The following is a 7,500-nucleotide window of genomic DNA, read 5'->3' on the forward strand; positions in this document are numbered from 1 at the left end:
TGATTCTTAGAACGGACGGAAAGAGTCGGGCAAGCCTGTCAAAGCTTTGAGCGAATGTCAAAAGCTTTAGACTGCCGCGAACCCTCCGGCTTGCACTGAGACACGAGGTCGATGTGCTAAGCACCCCGGGGCCCTTTCGCCTGCAGGTCCCGAGCCGCCAACATGTTCTTAGTATCGTGTTCCCCAAACCTGGGTGACGGGCACCACAGGGCGGCAGAGCCATCGCACTTGCCGGGTGGCAGAGGAAGGACCGGACTATGTACCATAGCGGCCAACCACTCCCAGAGCCGGTCGTGCGGGGCTCGAGGTCTGCTCTCAACGTCACATGCTTCTGTGAGTGCTCAGGCAAGGGTCAGACCACATCCTTCCTGGCAGCACCCAAAGCAACCAGGCCGCTCGTGTCTCTCGCCTTCATTTTTCGACACAAGCGCCTGAGGAGGGACGCCACCCCTCCCCTTGCGTCAAGAGACCTCCCCACCGGCCTCTGACTGATTCTTAGAACGGACGGAAAGAGTCGGGCAAGCCTGTCAAAGATTTGAGCGTATGTCAAAAGCTTTAGACTTCCGCGAACTCTCTGGCTTGCACTGAGACCCGAGGTCGATGTGCTCAGCACCACGGGGCCCCTTTCGCCTGCAGGTCCCGAGCCGCCAACATGTTCTTAGTATCGTGTTCCCCAAACCTGGGTGACGGGCACCACAGGGCGACAGAGCCATCGCACTTGCCGGGTGGCAGAGGAAGGACCGGACTATGTACAATAGCGGCCAACGACTCCCAGAGCCGGTTGTGCGGGGCTCGAGGTCTGCTCTCAACATCACATGCTTTTGGATGTGCTCAGGCAAGGGTCAGACCACATCCTTCCTGGCAGCACCCAAAGCAACCAGGCCGCTCGCGTCTCTCGCCTTCATTTTTCGACACAAGCGCCTGAGGAGGGACGCCACCCCTCCCCTTTGCGTCAAGAGACCTCCCCACCGGCCTCTGACTGATTCTTAGAACGGACGGAAAGAGTCGGGCAAGCCTGTCAAAGCTTTGAGCGAATGTCAAAAGCTTTAGACTTCCGCGAACTCTCCGGCTTGCACTGAGACGCGAGGTCGATGTGCTAAGCACCACGGGGCCCCTTTCGCCTGCAGGTCCCGAGCCGCCAACATGTTCTTAGTATCGTGTTCTCCAATCCTGGGTGACGGGCACCGCAGGGAGGCAGAGCCATCGCACTTGCCGGGTGGCAGAGGAAGGACCGGACTATGTACAATAGCGGCCAACGACTCCCAGAGCCGGTTGTGCGGCGTCTGCTCTCAGCCTAAGAGGCTTCTGGGAGTGCTCAGGCAAGGGTCAGCCTGCACCCTTGCTGGCAGCACCCAGGGGAACCAGGACGCTTGCATCTCTCGCCTTCATTTTCGACACAAGCGCCTGAGGAGGGACGCCACCCCTCCCCTTGCGTCAAGAGACCTCCCCACCAGCCTCTGACTGATTCTTAGAACGGACGGAAAGAGTCGGGCAAGCCTGTCAAAGCTTTGAGCGAATGTCAAAAGCTTTAGACTTCCGCGAACTCTCCGGCTTGCACTGAGACGCGAGGTCGATGTGCTAAGCACCACGGGGCCCCTTTCGCCTGCAGGTCCCGAGCCGCCAACATGTTCTTAGTATCGTGTTCTCCAAACCTGGGTGACGGGCACCGCAGGGAGGCAGAGCCATCGCACTTGCCGGGTGGCAGAGGAAGGACCGGACTATGTACAATAGCGGCCAACGACTCCCAGAGCCGGTAGTGCGGCGTCTGCTCTCAGCCTAAGAGGCTTCTGGGAGTGCTCAGGCAAGGGTCAGCCTGCACCCTTGCTGGCAGCACCCAGGGGAACCAGGACGCTTGCATCTCTCGCCTTCATTTTCGACACAAACGCCTGAGGAGGGAAGCCAACCCTCCGTGTGTCAAGAGACCGTCCCCGCCCCGGCCTCCGACTGATTCTTAGAACGGACGGAAAGAGTCAGGCAAGCCTGTTAAGACTTCCGCGAACTCTCCGGCTTGCACTGAGACGCGAGGTCGATGTGCTCAGCACCACGGGGCCCCTTTCGCCTGCAGGTCCCGAGCCGCCAACATGTTCTAAGTATCGTGTTCTCCAAACCTGGGTGACGGGCACCGCAGGGAGGCAGAGCCATCGCACTTGCCGGGTGGCAGAGGAAGGACCGGACTATGTACAATAGCGGCCAACGACTCCCAGAGCCGGTAGTGCGGCGCCTGCTCTCAGCCTAAGAGGCTTTTGGGAGTGCTCAGGCAAGGGTCAGCCTGCACCCTTGCTGGCAGCACCCAGGGGAACCAGGACGCTTGCATCTCTCGCCTTCATTTTCGACACAAACGCCTGAGGAGGGAAGCCAACCCTCCGTGTGTCAAGAGACCGTCCCCGCCCCGGCCTCCGACTGATTCTTAGAACGGACGGAAAGAGTCAGGCAAGCCTGTTAAGACTTCCGCGAACTCTCCGGCTTGCACTGAGACGCGAGGTCGATGTGCTCAGCACCACGGGGCCCCCTTCGCCTGCAGGTCCCGAGCCGCCAACATGTTCTAAGTATCGTGTTCCCCAAACCTGGGTGACGAGCACCGCAGGGAGGCAGAGCCATCGCACTTGCCGGGTGGCAGAGGAAGGACCGGACTATGTACAATAGCGGCCAACGACTCCCAGAGCCGGTAGTGCGGCGCCTGCTCTCAGCTTAAGAGGCTTTTGGGAGTGCTCAGGCAAGGGTCAGCCTGCACCCTTGCTGGCAGCACCCAGGGGAACCAGGACGCTTGCATCTCTCGCCTTCATTTTCGACACAAACACCTGAGGAGGGAAGCCAACCCTCCGTGTGTCAAGAGACCGTCCCCGCCCCGGCCTCCGACTGATTCTTAGAACGGACGGAAAGAGTCAGGCAAGCCTGTCAAAGATTTGAGCAGATGTCAAAATCTTTTAAGACTTCCGCGAACTCTCCGGCTTGCACTGAGACCCGAGGTCGATGTGCTCAGCACCACGGGGCCCCTTTCGCCTGCAGGTCCCGAGCCGCCAACATGTTCTAAGTATCGTGTTCCCCAAACCTGGGTGACGAGCACCGCAGGGCGGCAGAGCCATCGCACTTGCCGGGTGGCAGAGGAAGGACCGGACTATGTACAATAGCGGCCAACCACTCCCAGAGCCGGTAGTGCGGCGTGCGAGGTCTGCTCTCAGCGGAAGAGGGTTTTGGGAATGCTCAGGCAAGGGCCAGCCTGCACCCTTCCTGGCCGCTCCCACGGGAACCAGGCTACTTGCAATCCTTTCCCCCAATAGCAAGTGCCTTTTGGAGGGACGGCCGGAGTCAACGTGGGGTTTGCCCGCCCTCCAAAGTGTCAAGAGACCGCCGCACAGGCCTCTGACTGATTCTTAGAACAGGCAGCAAGAGTTGGGTAAGTCTGTCGAAAATTTGACAAAGTGTCAAAAATTAGACTTCCGAGAGCTCTTGGGCATGCACACAGGCCTGTCATTCAAGTGCTCTGCCCGCGGAACCGTTTTTCGGATGCCTTTCAAAGTGGTCCCGCGCCGCCATTTTGTTCTAAAAATCGTGTTCCCAGAAATCTCCGGGTACCCCGCCAACCTCACTGTGTCACAATGTCAAGTGGCACTGAATGGGTCTGAATTTCAAATTCGACTGCTTCGCTCTGGAACTCGAACCCGGCAAAACCGTTTGGATTTTTCCCGGTCCAGACTTCCGCGGCAGACAAAGTTAAAGTTTTCGGGCTGCAGACTCAAAACGACATCTGGCCAACCGCCGGGCTCAATTCGCCCAGTTCCTCCGGCACTTCGGAACTCATGTTCGGCATGAGTTTTTGAATCTTTCCCGATGCTTCGGCATTTTCCTCCGCTGACACTTAGAATATTTTTCACACTTGGCCGAAAATTTTTCTAAGTTTTTCTGGTTACTGATTTCTTCTTTTCGGGCATTTTTCTAAGTTTTCTTGGTTACTCATTTCTCATTTTCAAACATTTTTCTAAGTTTTTCTGGTTACTGATTTCTTCTTTTTGGGCATTTTTCTAAGTTTTCTTGGTTACTCATTTCTCATTTTCAAACATTTTTCTAAGTTTTTCTGGTTACTCATTTCTCATTTTCAAACATTTTTCTAAGTTTTTCTGGTTACTGATTTCTTCTTTTTGGGCATTTTTCTAAGTTTTCTTGGTTACTCATTTCTCATTTTCAAACATTTTTCTAAGTTTTTCTGGTTACTGATTTCTTCTTTTTGGGCATTTTTCTAAGTTTTCTTGGTTACTCATTTCTCATTTTCAAACATTTTTCTAAGTTTTTCTGGTTACTGATTTCTTCTTTTTGGGCATTTTTCTAAGTTTTCTTGGTTACTCATTTCTCATTTTCAAACATTTTTCTAAGTTTTCTTGGTTACTCATTTCTCATTTTCAAACATTTTTCTAAGTTTTTCTGGTTACTGATTTCTTCTTTTTGGGCATTTTTCTAAGTTTTCTTGGTTACTCATTTCTCATTTTCAAACATTTTTCTAAGTTTTTCTGGTTACTCATTTCTCATTTTCAAACATTTTTCTAAGTTTTTCTGGTTACTGATTTCTTCTTTTTGGGCATTTTTCTAAGTTTTCTTGGTTACTCATTTCTCATTTTCAAACATTTTTCTAAGTTTTTCTGGTTACTCATTTCTCATTTTCAAACATTTTTCTAAGTTTTTCTGGTTACTCATTTCTGCTTTTCCAACGTTTTACTAAGTTTTGCTGGTTACTGAGTTCACACTTTTAAACATTTTCGGGCATTTTTCTACGTTTTTCATGTTACTCATTTAGCACTTTCAGGCACTTTCCTATGCTTTCCTGCTTACTGATTTCACACTTTTAAGCATCTTCGGGCATGTTCCCTAAGTTTTGCAGTTCATTCGTTTGGGACAGTCAGGCAACTTTCCTAAGCTTTCCTGGTAACCGAATTCACATTGTTGAGAACTTTGGAACCCTTCCCTAAGCTGTGCTGGTTACTCACTTTACCTCTTCAGACACTTGCCCCCGTTGTGACAGAGACCACTTCCCGACTCGGGAAATGCACCAAATTCGGCCTGAACTCAGAGGGCAGTCCCCCCTCGAAGGCGTGGAAGTCGGCAGAATCGCCGGGTCAAATCCGGCTGAGCTACCCGGCTTGGAAGCCTCAAAGTCGGTATGAGCTGTCAGGTTCACTCCCATCCCCGTTTGGACCACTTCCCGACTCGGGAAATTCACCAAATTCGGCCTGAACTCAGAGGACAGTCCCCCCTCGAAGGCGTGACAGTCGGCAGAACCGCCGGATCAAATCCGGCTGAGCTACCCGGCCCCGAAGCCTCAAAGTCGGTAAGAGCTGTCAGGTTCACTCCCATCCCCGTTTGGACCACTTCCCGACTCGGGAAATTCACCAAATTCGGCCTGAACTTATACAACAGTCCCCCCTCGAAGGCGTGACAGTCGGCAGAACCGCCGGATCAAATCCGGTTGAGCTACCCGGCTTGGAAGCCCCAAAGTCGGTAAGAGCTGTCAGGTTCACTCCCATCCCCGTTTGGACCACTTCCCGACTCGGGAAATTCACCAAATTCGGCCTGAACTTATACAACAGTCCCCCCTCGAAGGCGTGACAGTCGCTAGAACCGCCGGATCAAATCCGGTTGAGCTACCCGGCTTGGAAGCCCCAAAGTCGGTAAGAGCTGTCAGGTTCACTCCCATCCCCGTTTGGACCACTTCCCGACTTAGGAAATTCACCAAATTCGGCCTGAACTTAGAGGAGAGTCCCCGCTCGAAGGCGTGGAAGTCGGCAGAATCGCCGGGTCAAATCCGACTGTGCTACCCGGCCCCGAAGCCTCAATGTCGGTAAGAGCTGTCAGGTTCACTCCCATCCCCGTTTGGACCACTTCCCGACTCGGGAAATTCACCAAATTCGGCCTGAACTTAGACAACAGTCCCCCCTCGAAGCCGTGGCAGTCGCTAGAACCGCCGGATCAAATCCGGTTGAGCTACCCGGCTTGGAAGCCCCAAAGTCGGTATGAGCTGTCAGGTTCACTCCCATCCCCGTTTGGACCACTTCCCGACTTAGGAAAATCACCAAATTCGGCCTGAACTCAGAGGGCAGGCCCCCCTCGAAGGCCAGGCATTCGGCAGAACCGCCGGGTCAAATCCGACTGTGCTACCCGGCCCCAAAGCCTCAAAGTTGGTATGAGCAGTTAGGTTCACTCCCATCCCCGTTTGGACCACTTCCCGACTTAGGAAATTCACCAAATTCGGCCTGAACTTAGAGGAGAGTCCCCGCTCGAAGGCGTGGAAGTCGGCAGAATCGCCGGATCAAATCCGGTTGAGCTACCCGGCTTGGAAGCCCCAAAGTCGGTATGAGCTGTCAGGTTCACTCCCATCCCCGTTTGGACCACTTCCCGACTTAGGAAAATCACCAAATTCGGCCTGAACTCAGAGGGCAGGCCCCCCTCGAAGGCCAGGCATTCGGCAGAACCGCCGGGTCAAATCCGACTGTGCTACCCGGCCCAAAGCCTCAAAGTTGGTATGAGCAGTTAGGTTCACTCCCAAACCCGTTGGGACCACTTCCCGACTTAGGAAATTCACCAAATTCGGCCTGAACTTAGACAACAGTCCCCCCTCGAAGGCGTGACAGTCGGTAGAACCGCCGGGTCAAATCCGGCTGAGCTACCCGATTTGGAAGCCTTCAACACAAAACCCATCCGGCAATGCCACTCAAAAAGGGCCCAAATTCAGAAACACCCCCTTCAATAGGTACCACTTCCTCGGAGACACTACCGGACACGCTCCCCTCGGCGAAAATTAAGCCCCCACCACTAACTGAAGCCAACCGCAGCCCCAACTTCAACGGAGAAATCAGTAACCAATTCAAAAATGCACTTGGTTACTGATTTGTACTGCTTCAAAAATATTCTAAGTGTCGCTGGTTACTGATTTGTACTGCTCCAAAAATATTCTAAGTGTCGCTGGTTACTGATTTGTAATGCTCCAAAAATATTCTAAGTGTCAGTGGTTACTGATTTGTACTGCTTCAAAAATATTCTAAGTGTCGCTGGTTACTGATTTGTACTGCTTCAAAAATATTCTAAGTGTCAGCGGTTACTGATTTGTACTGCTTCAAAAATATTCTAAGTGTCAGTGGTTACTGATTTGTACTGCTTCAAAAATATTCTAAGTGTCGCTGGTTACTGATTTGTACTGCTTCAAAAATATTCTAAGTGTCAGTGGTTACTGATTTGTACTGCTTCAAAAATATTCTAAGTGTCGCTGGTTACTGATTTGTACTGCTCCAAAAATATTCTAAGTGTCGCTGGTTACTGATTTGTACTGCTTCAAAAATATTCTAAGTGTCGCTGGTTACTGATTTGTACTGCTTCAAAAATATTCTAAGTGTCAGTGGTTACTGATTTGTACTGCTTCAAAAATATTCTAAGTGTCGCTGGTTACTGATTTGTACTGCTTCAAAAATATTCTAAGTGTCAGTGGTTACTGATTTGTACTGCTTCAAAAATATTCTA

The sequence above is a fragment of the Hemiscyllium ocellatum genome, assembly GCF_020745735.1.
Source record: "Hemiscyllium ocellatum isolate sHemOce1 chromosome 15 unlocalized genomic scaffold, sHemOce1.pat.X.cur. SUPER_15_unloc_2, whole genome shotgun sequence".
Taxonomy (NCBI): domain Eukaryota; kingdom Metazoa; phylum Chordata; class Chondrichthyes; order Orectolobiformes; family Hemiscylliidae; genus Hemiscyllium; species Hemiscyllium ocellatum.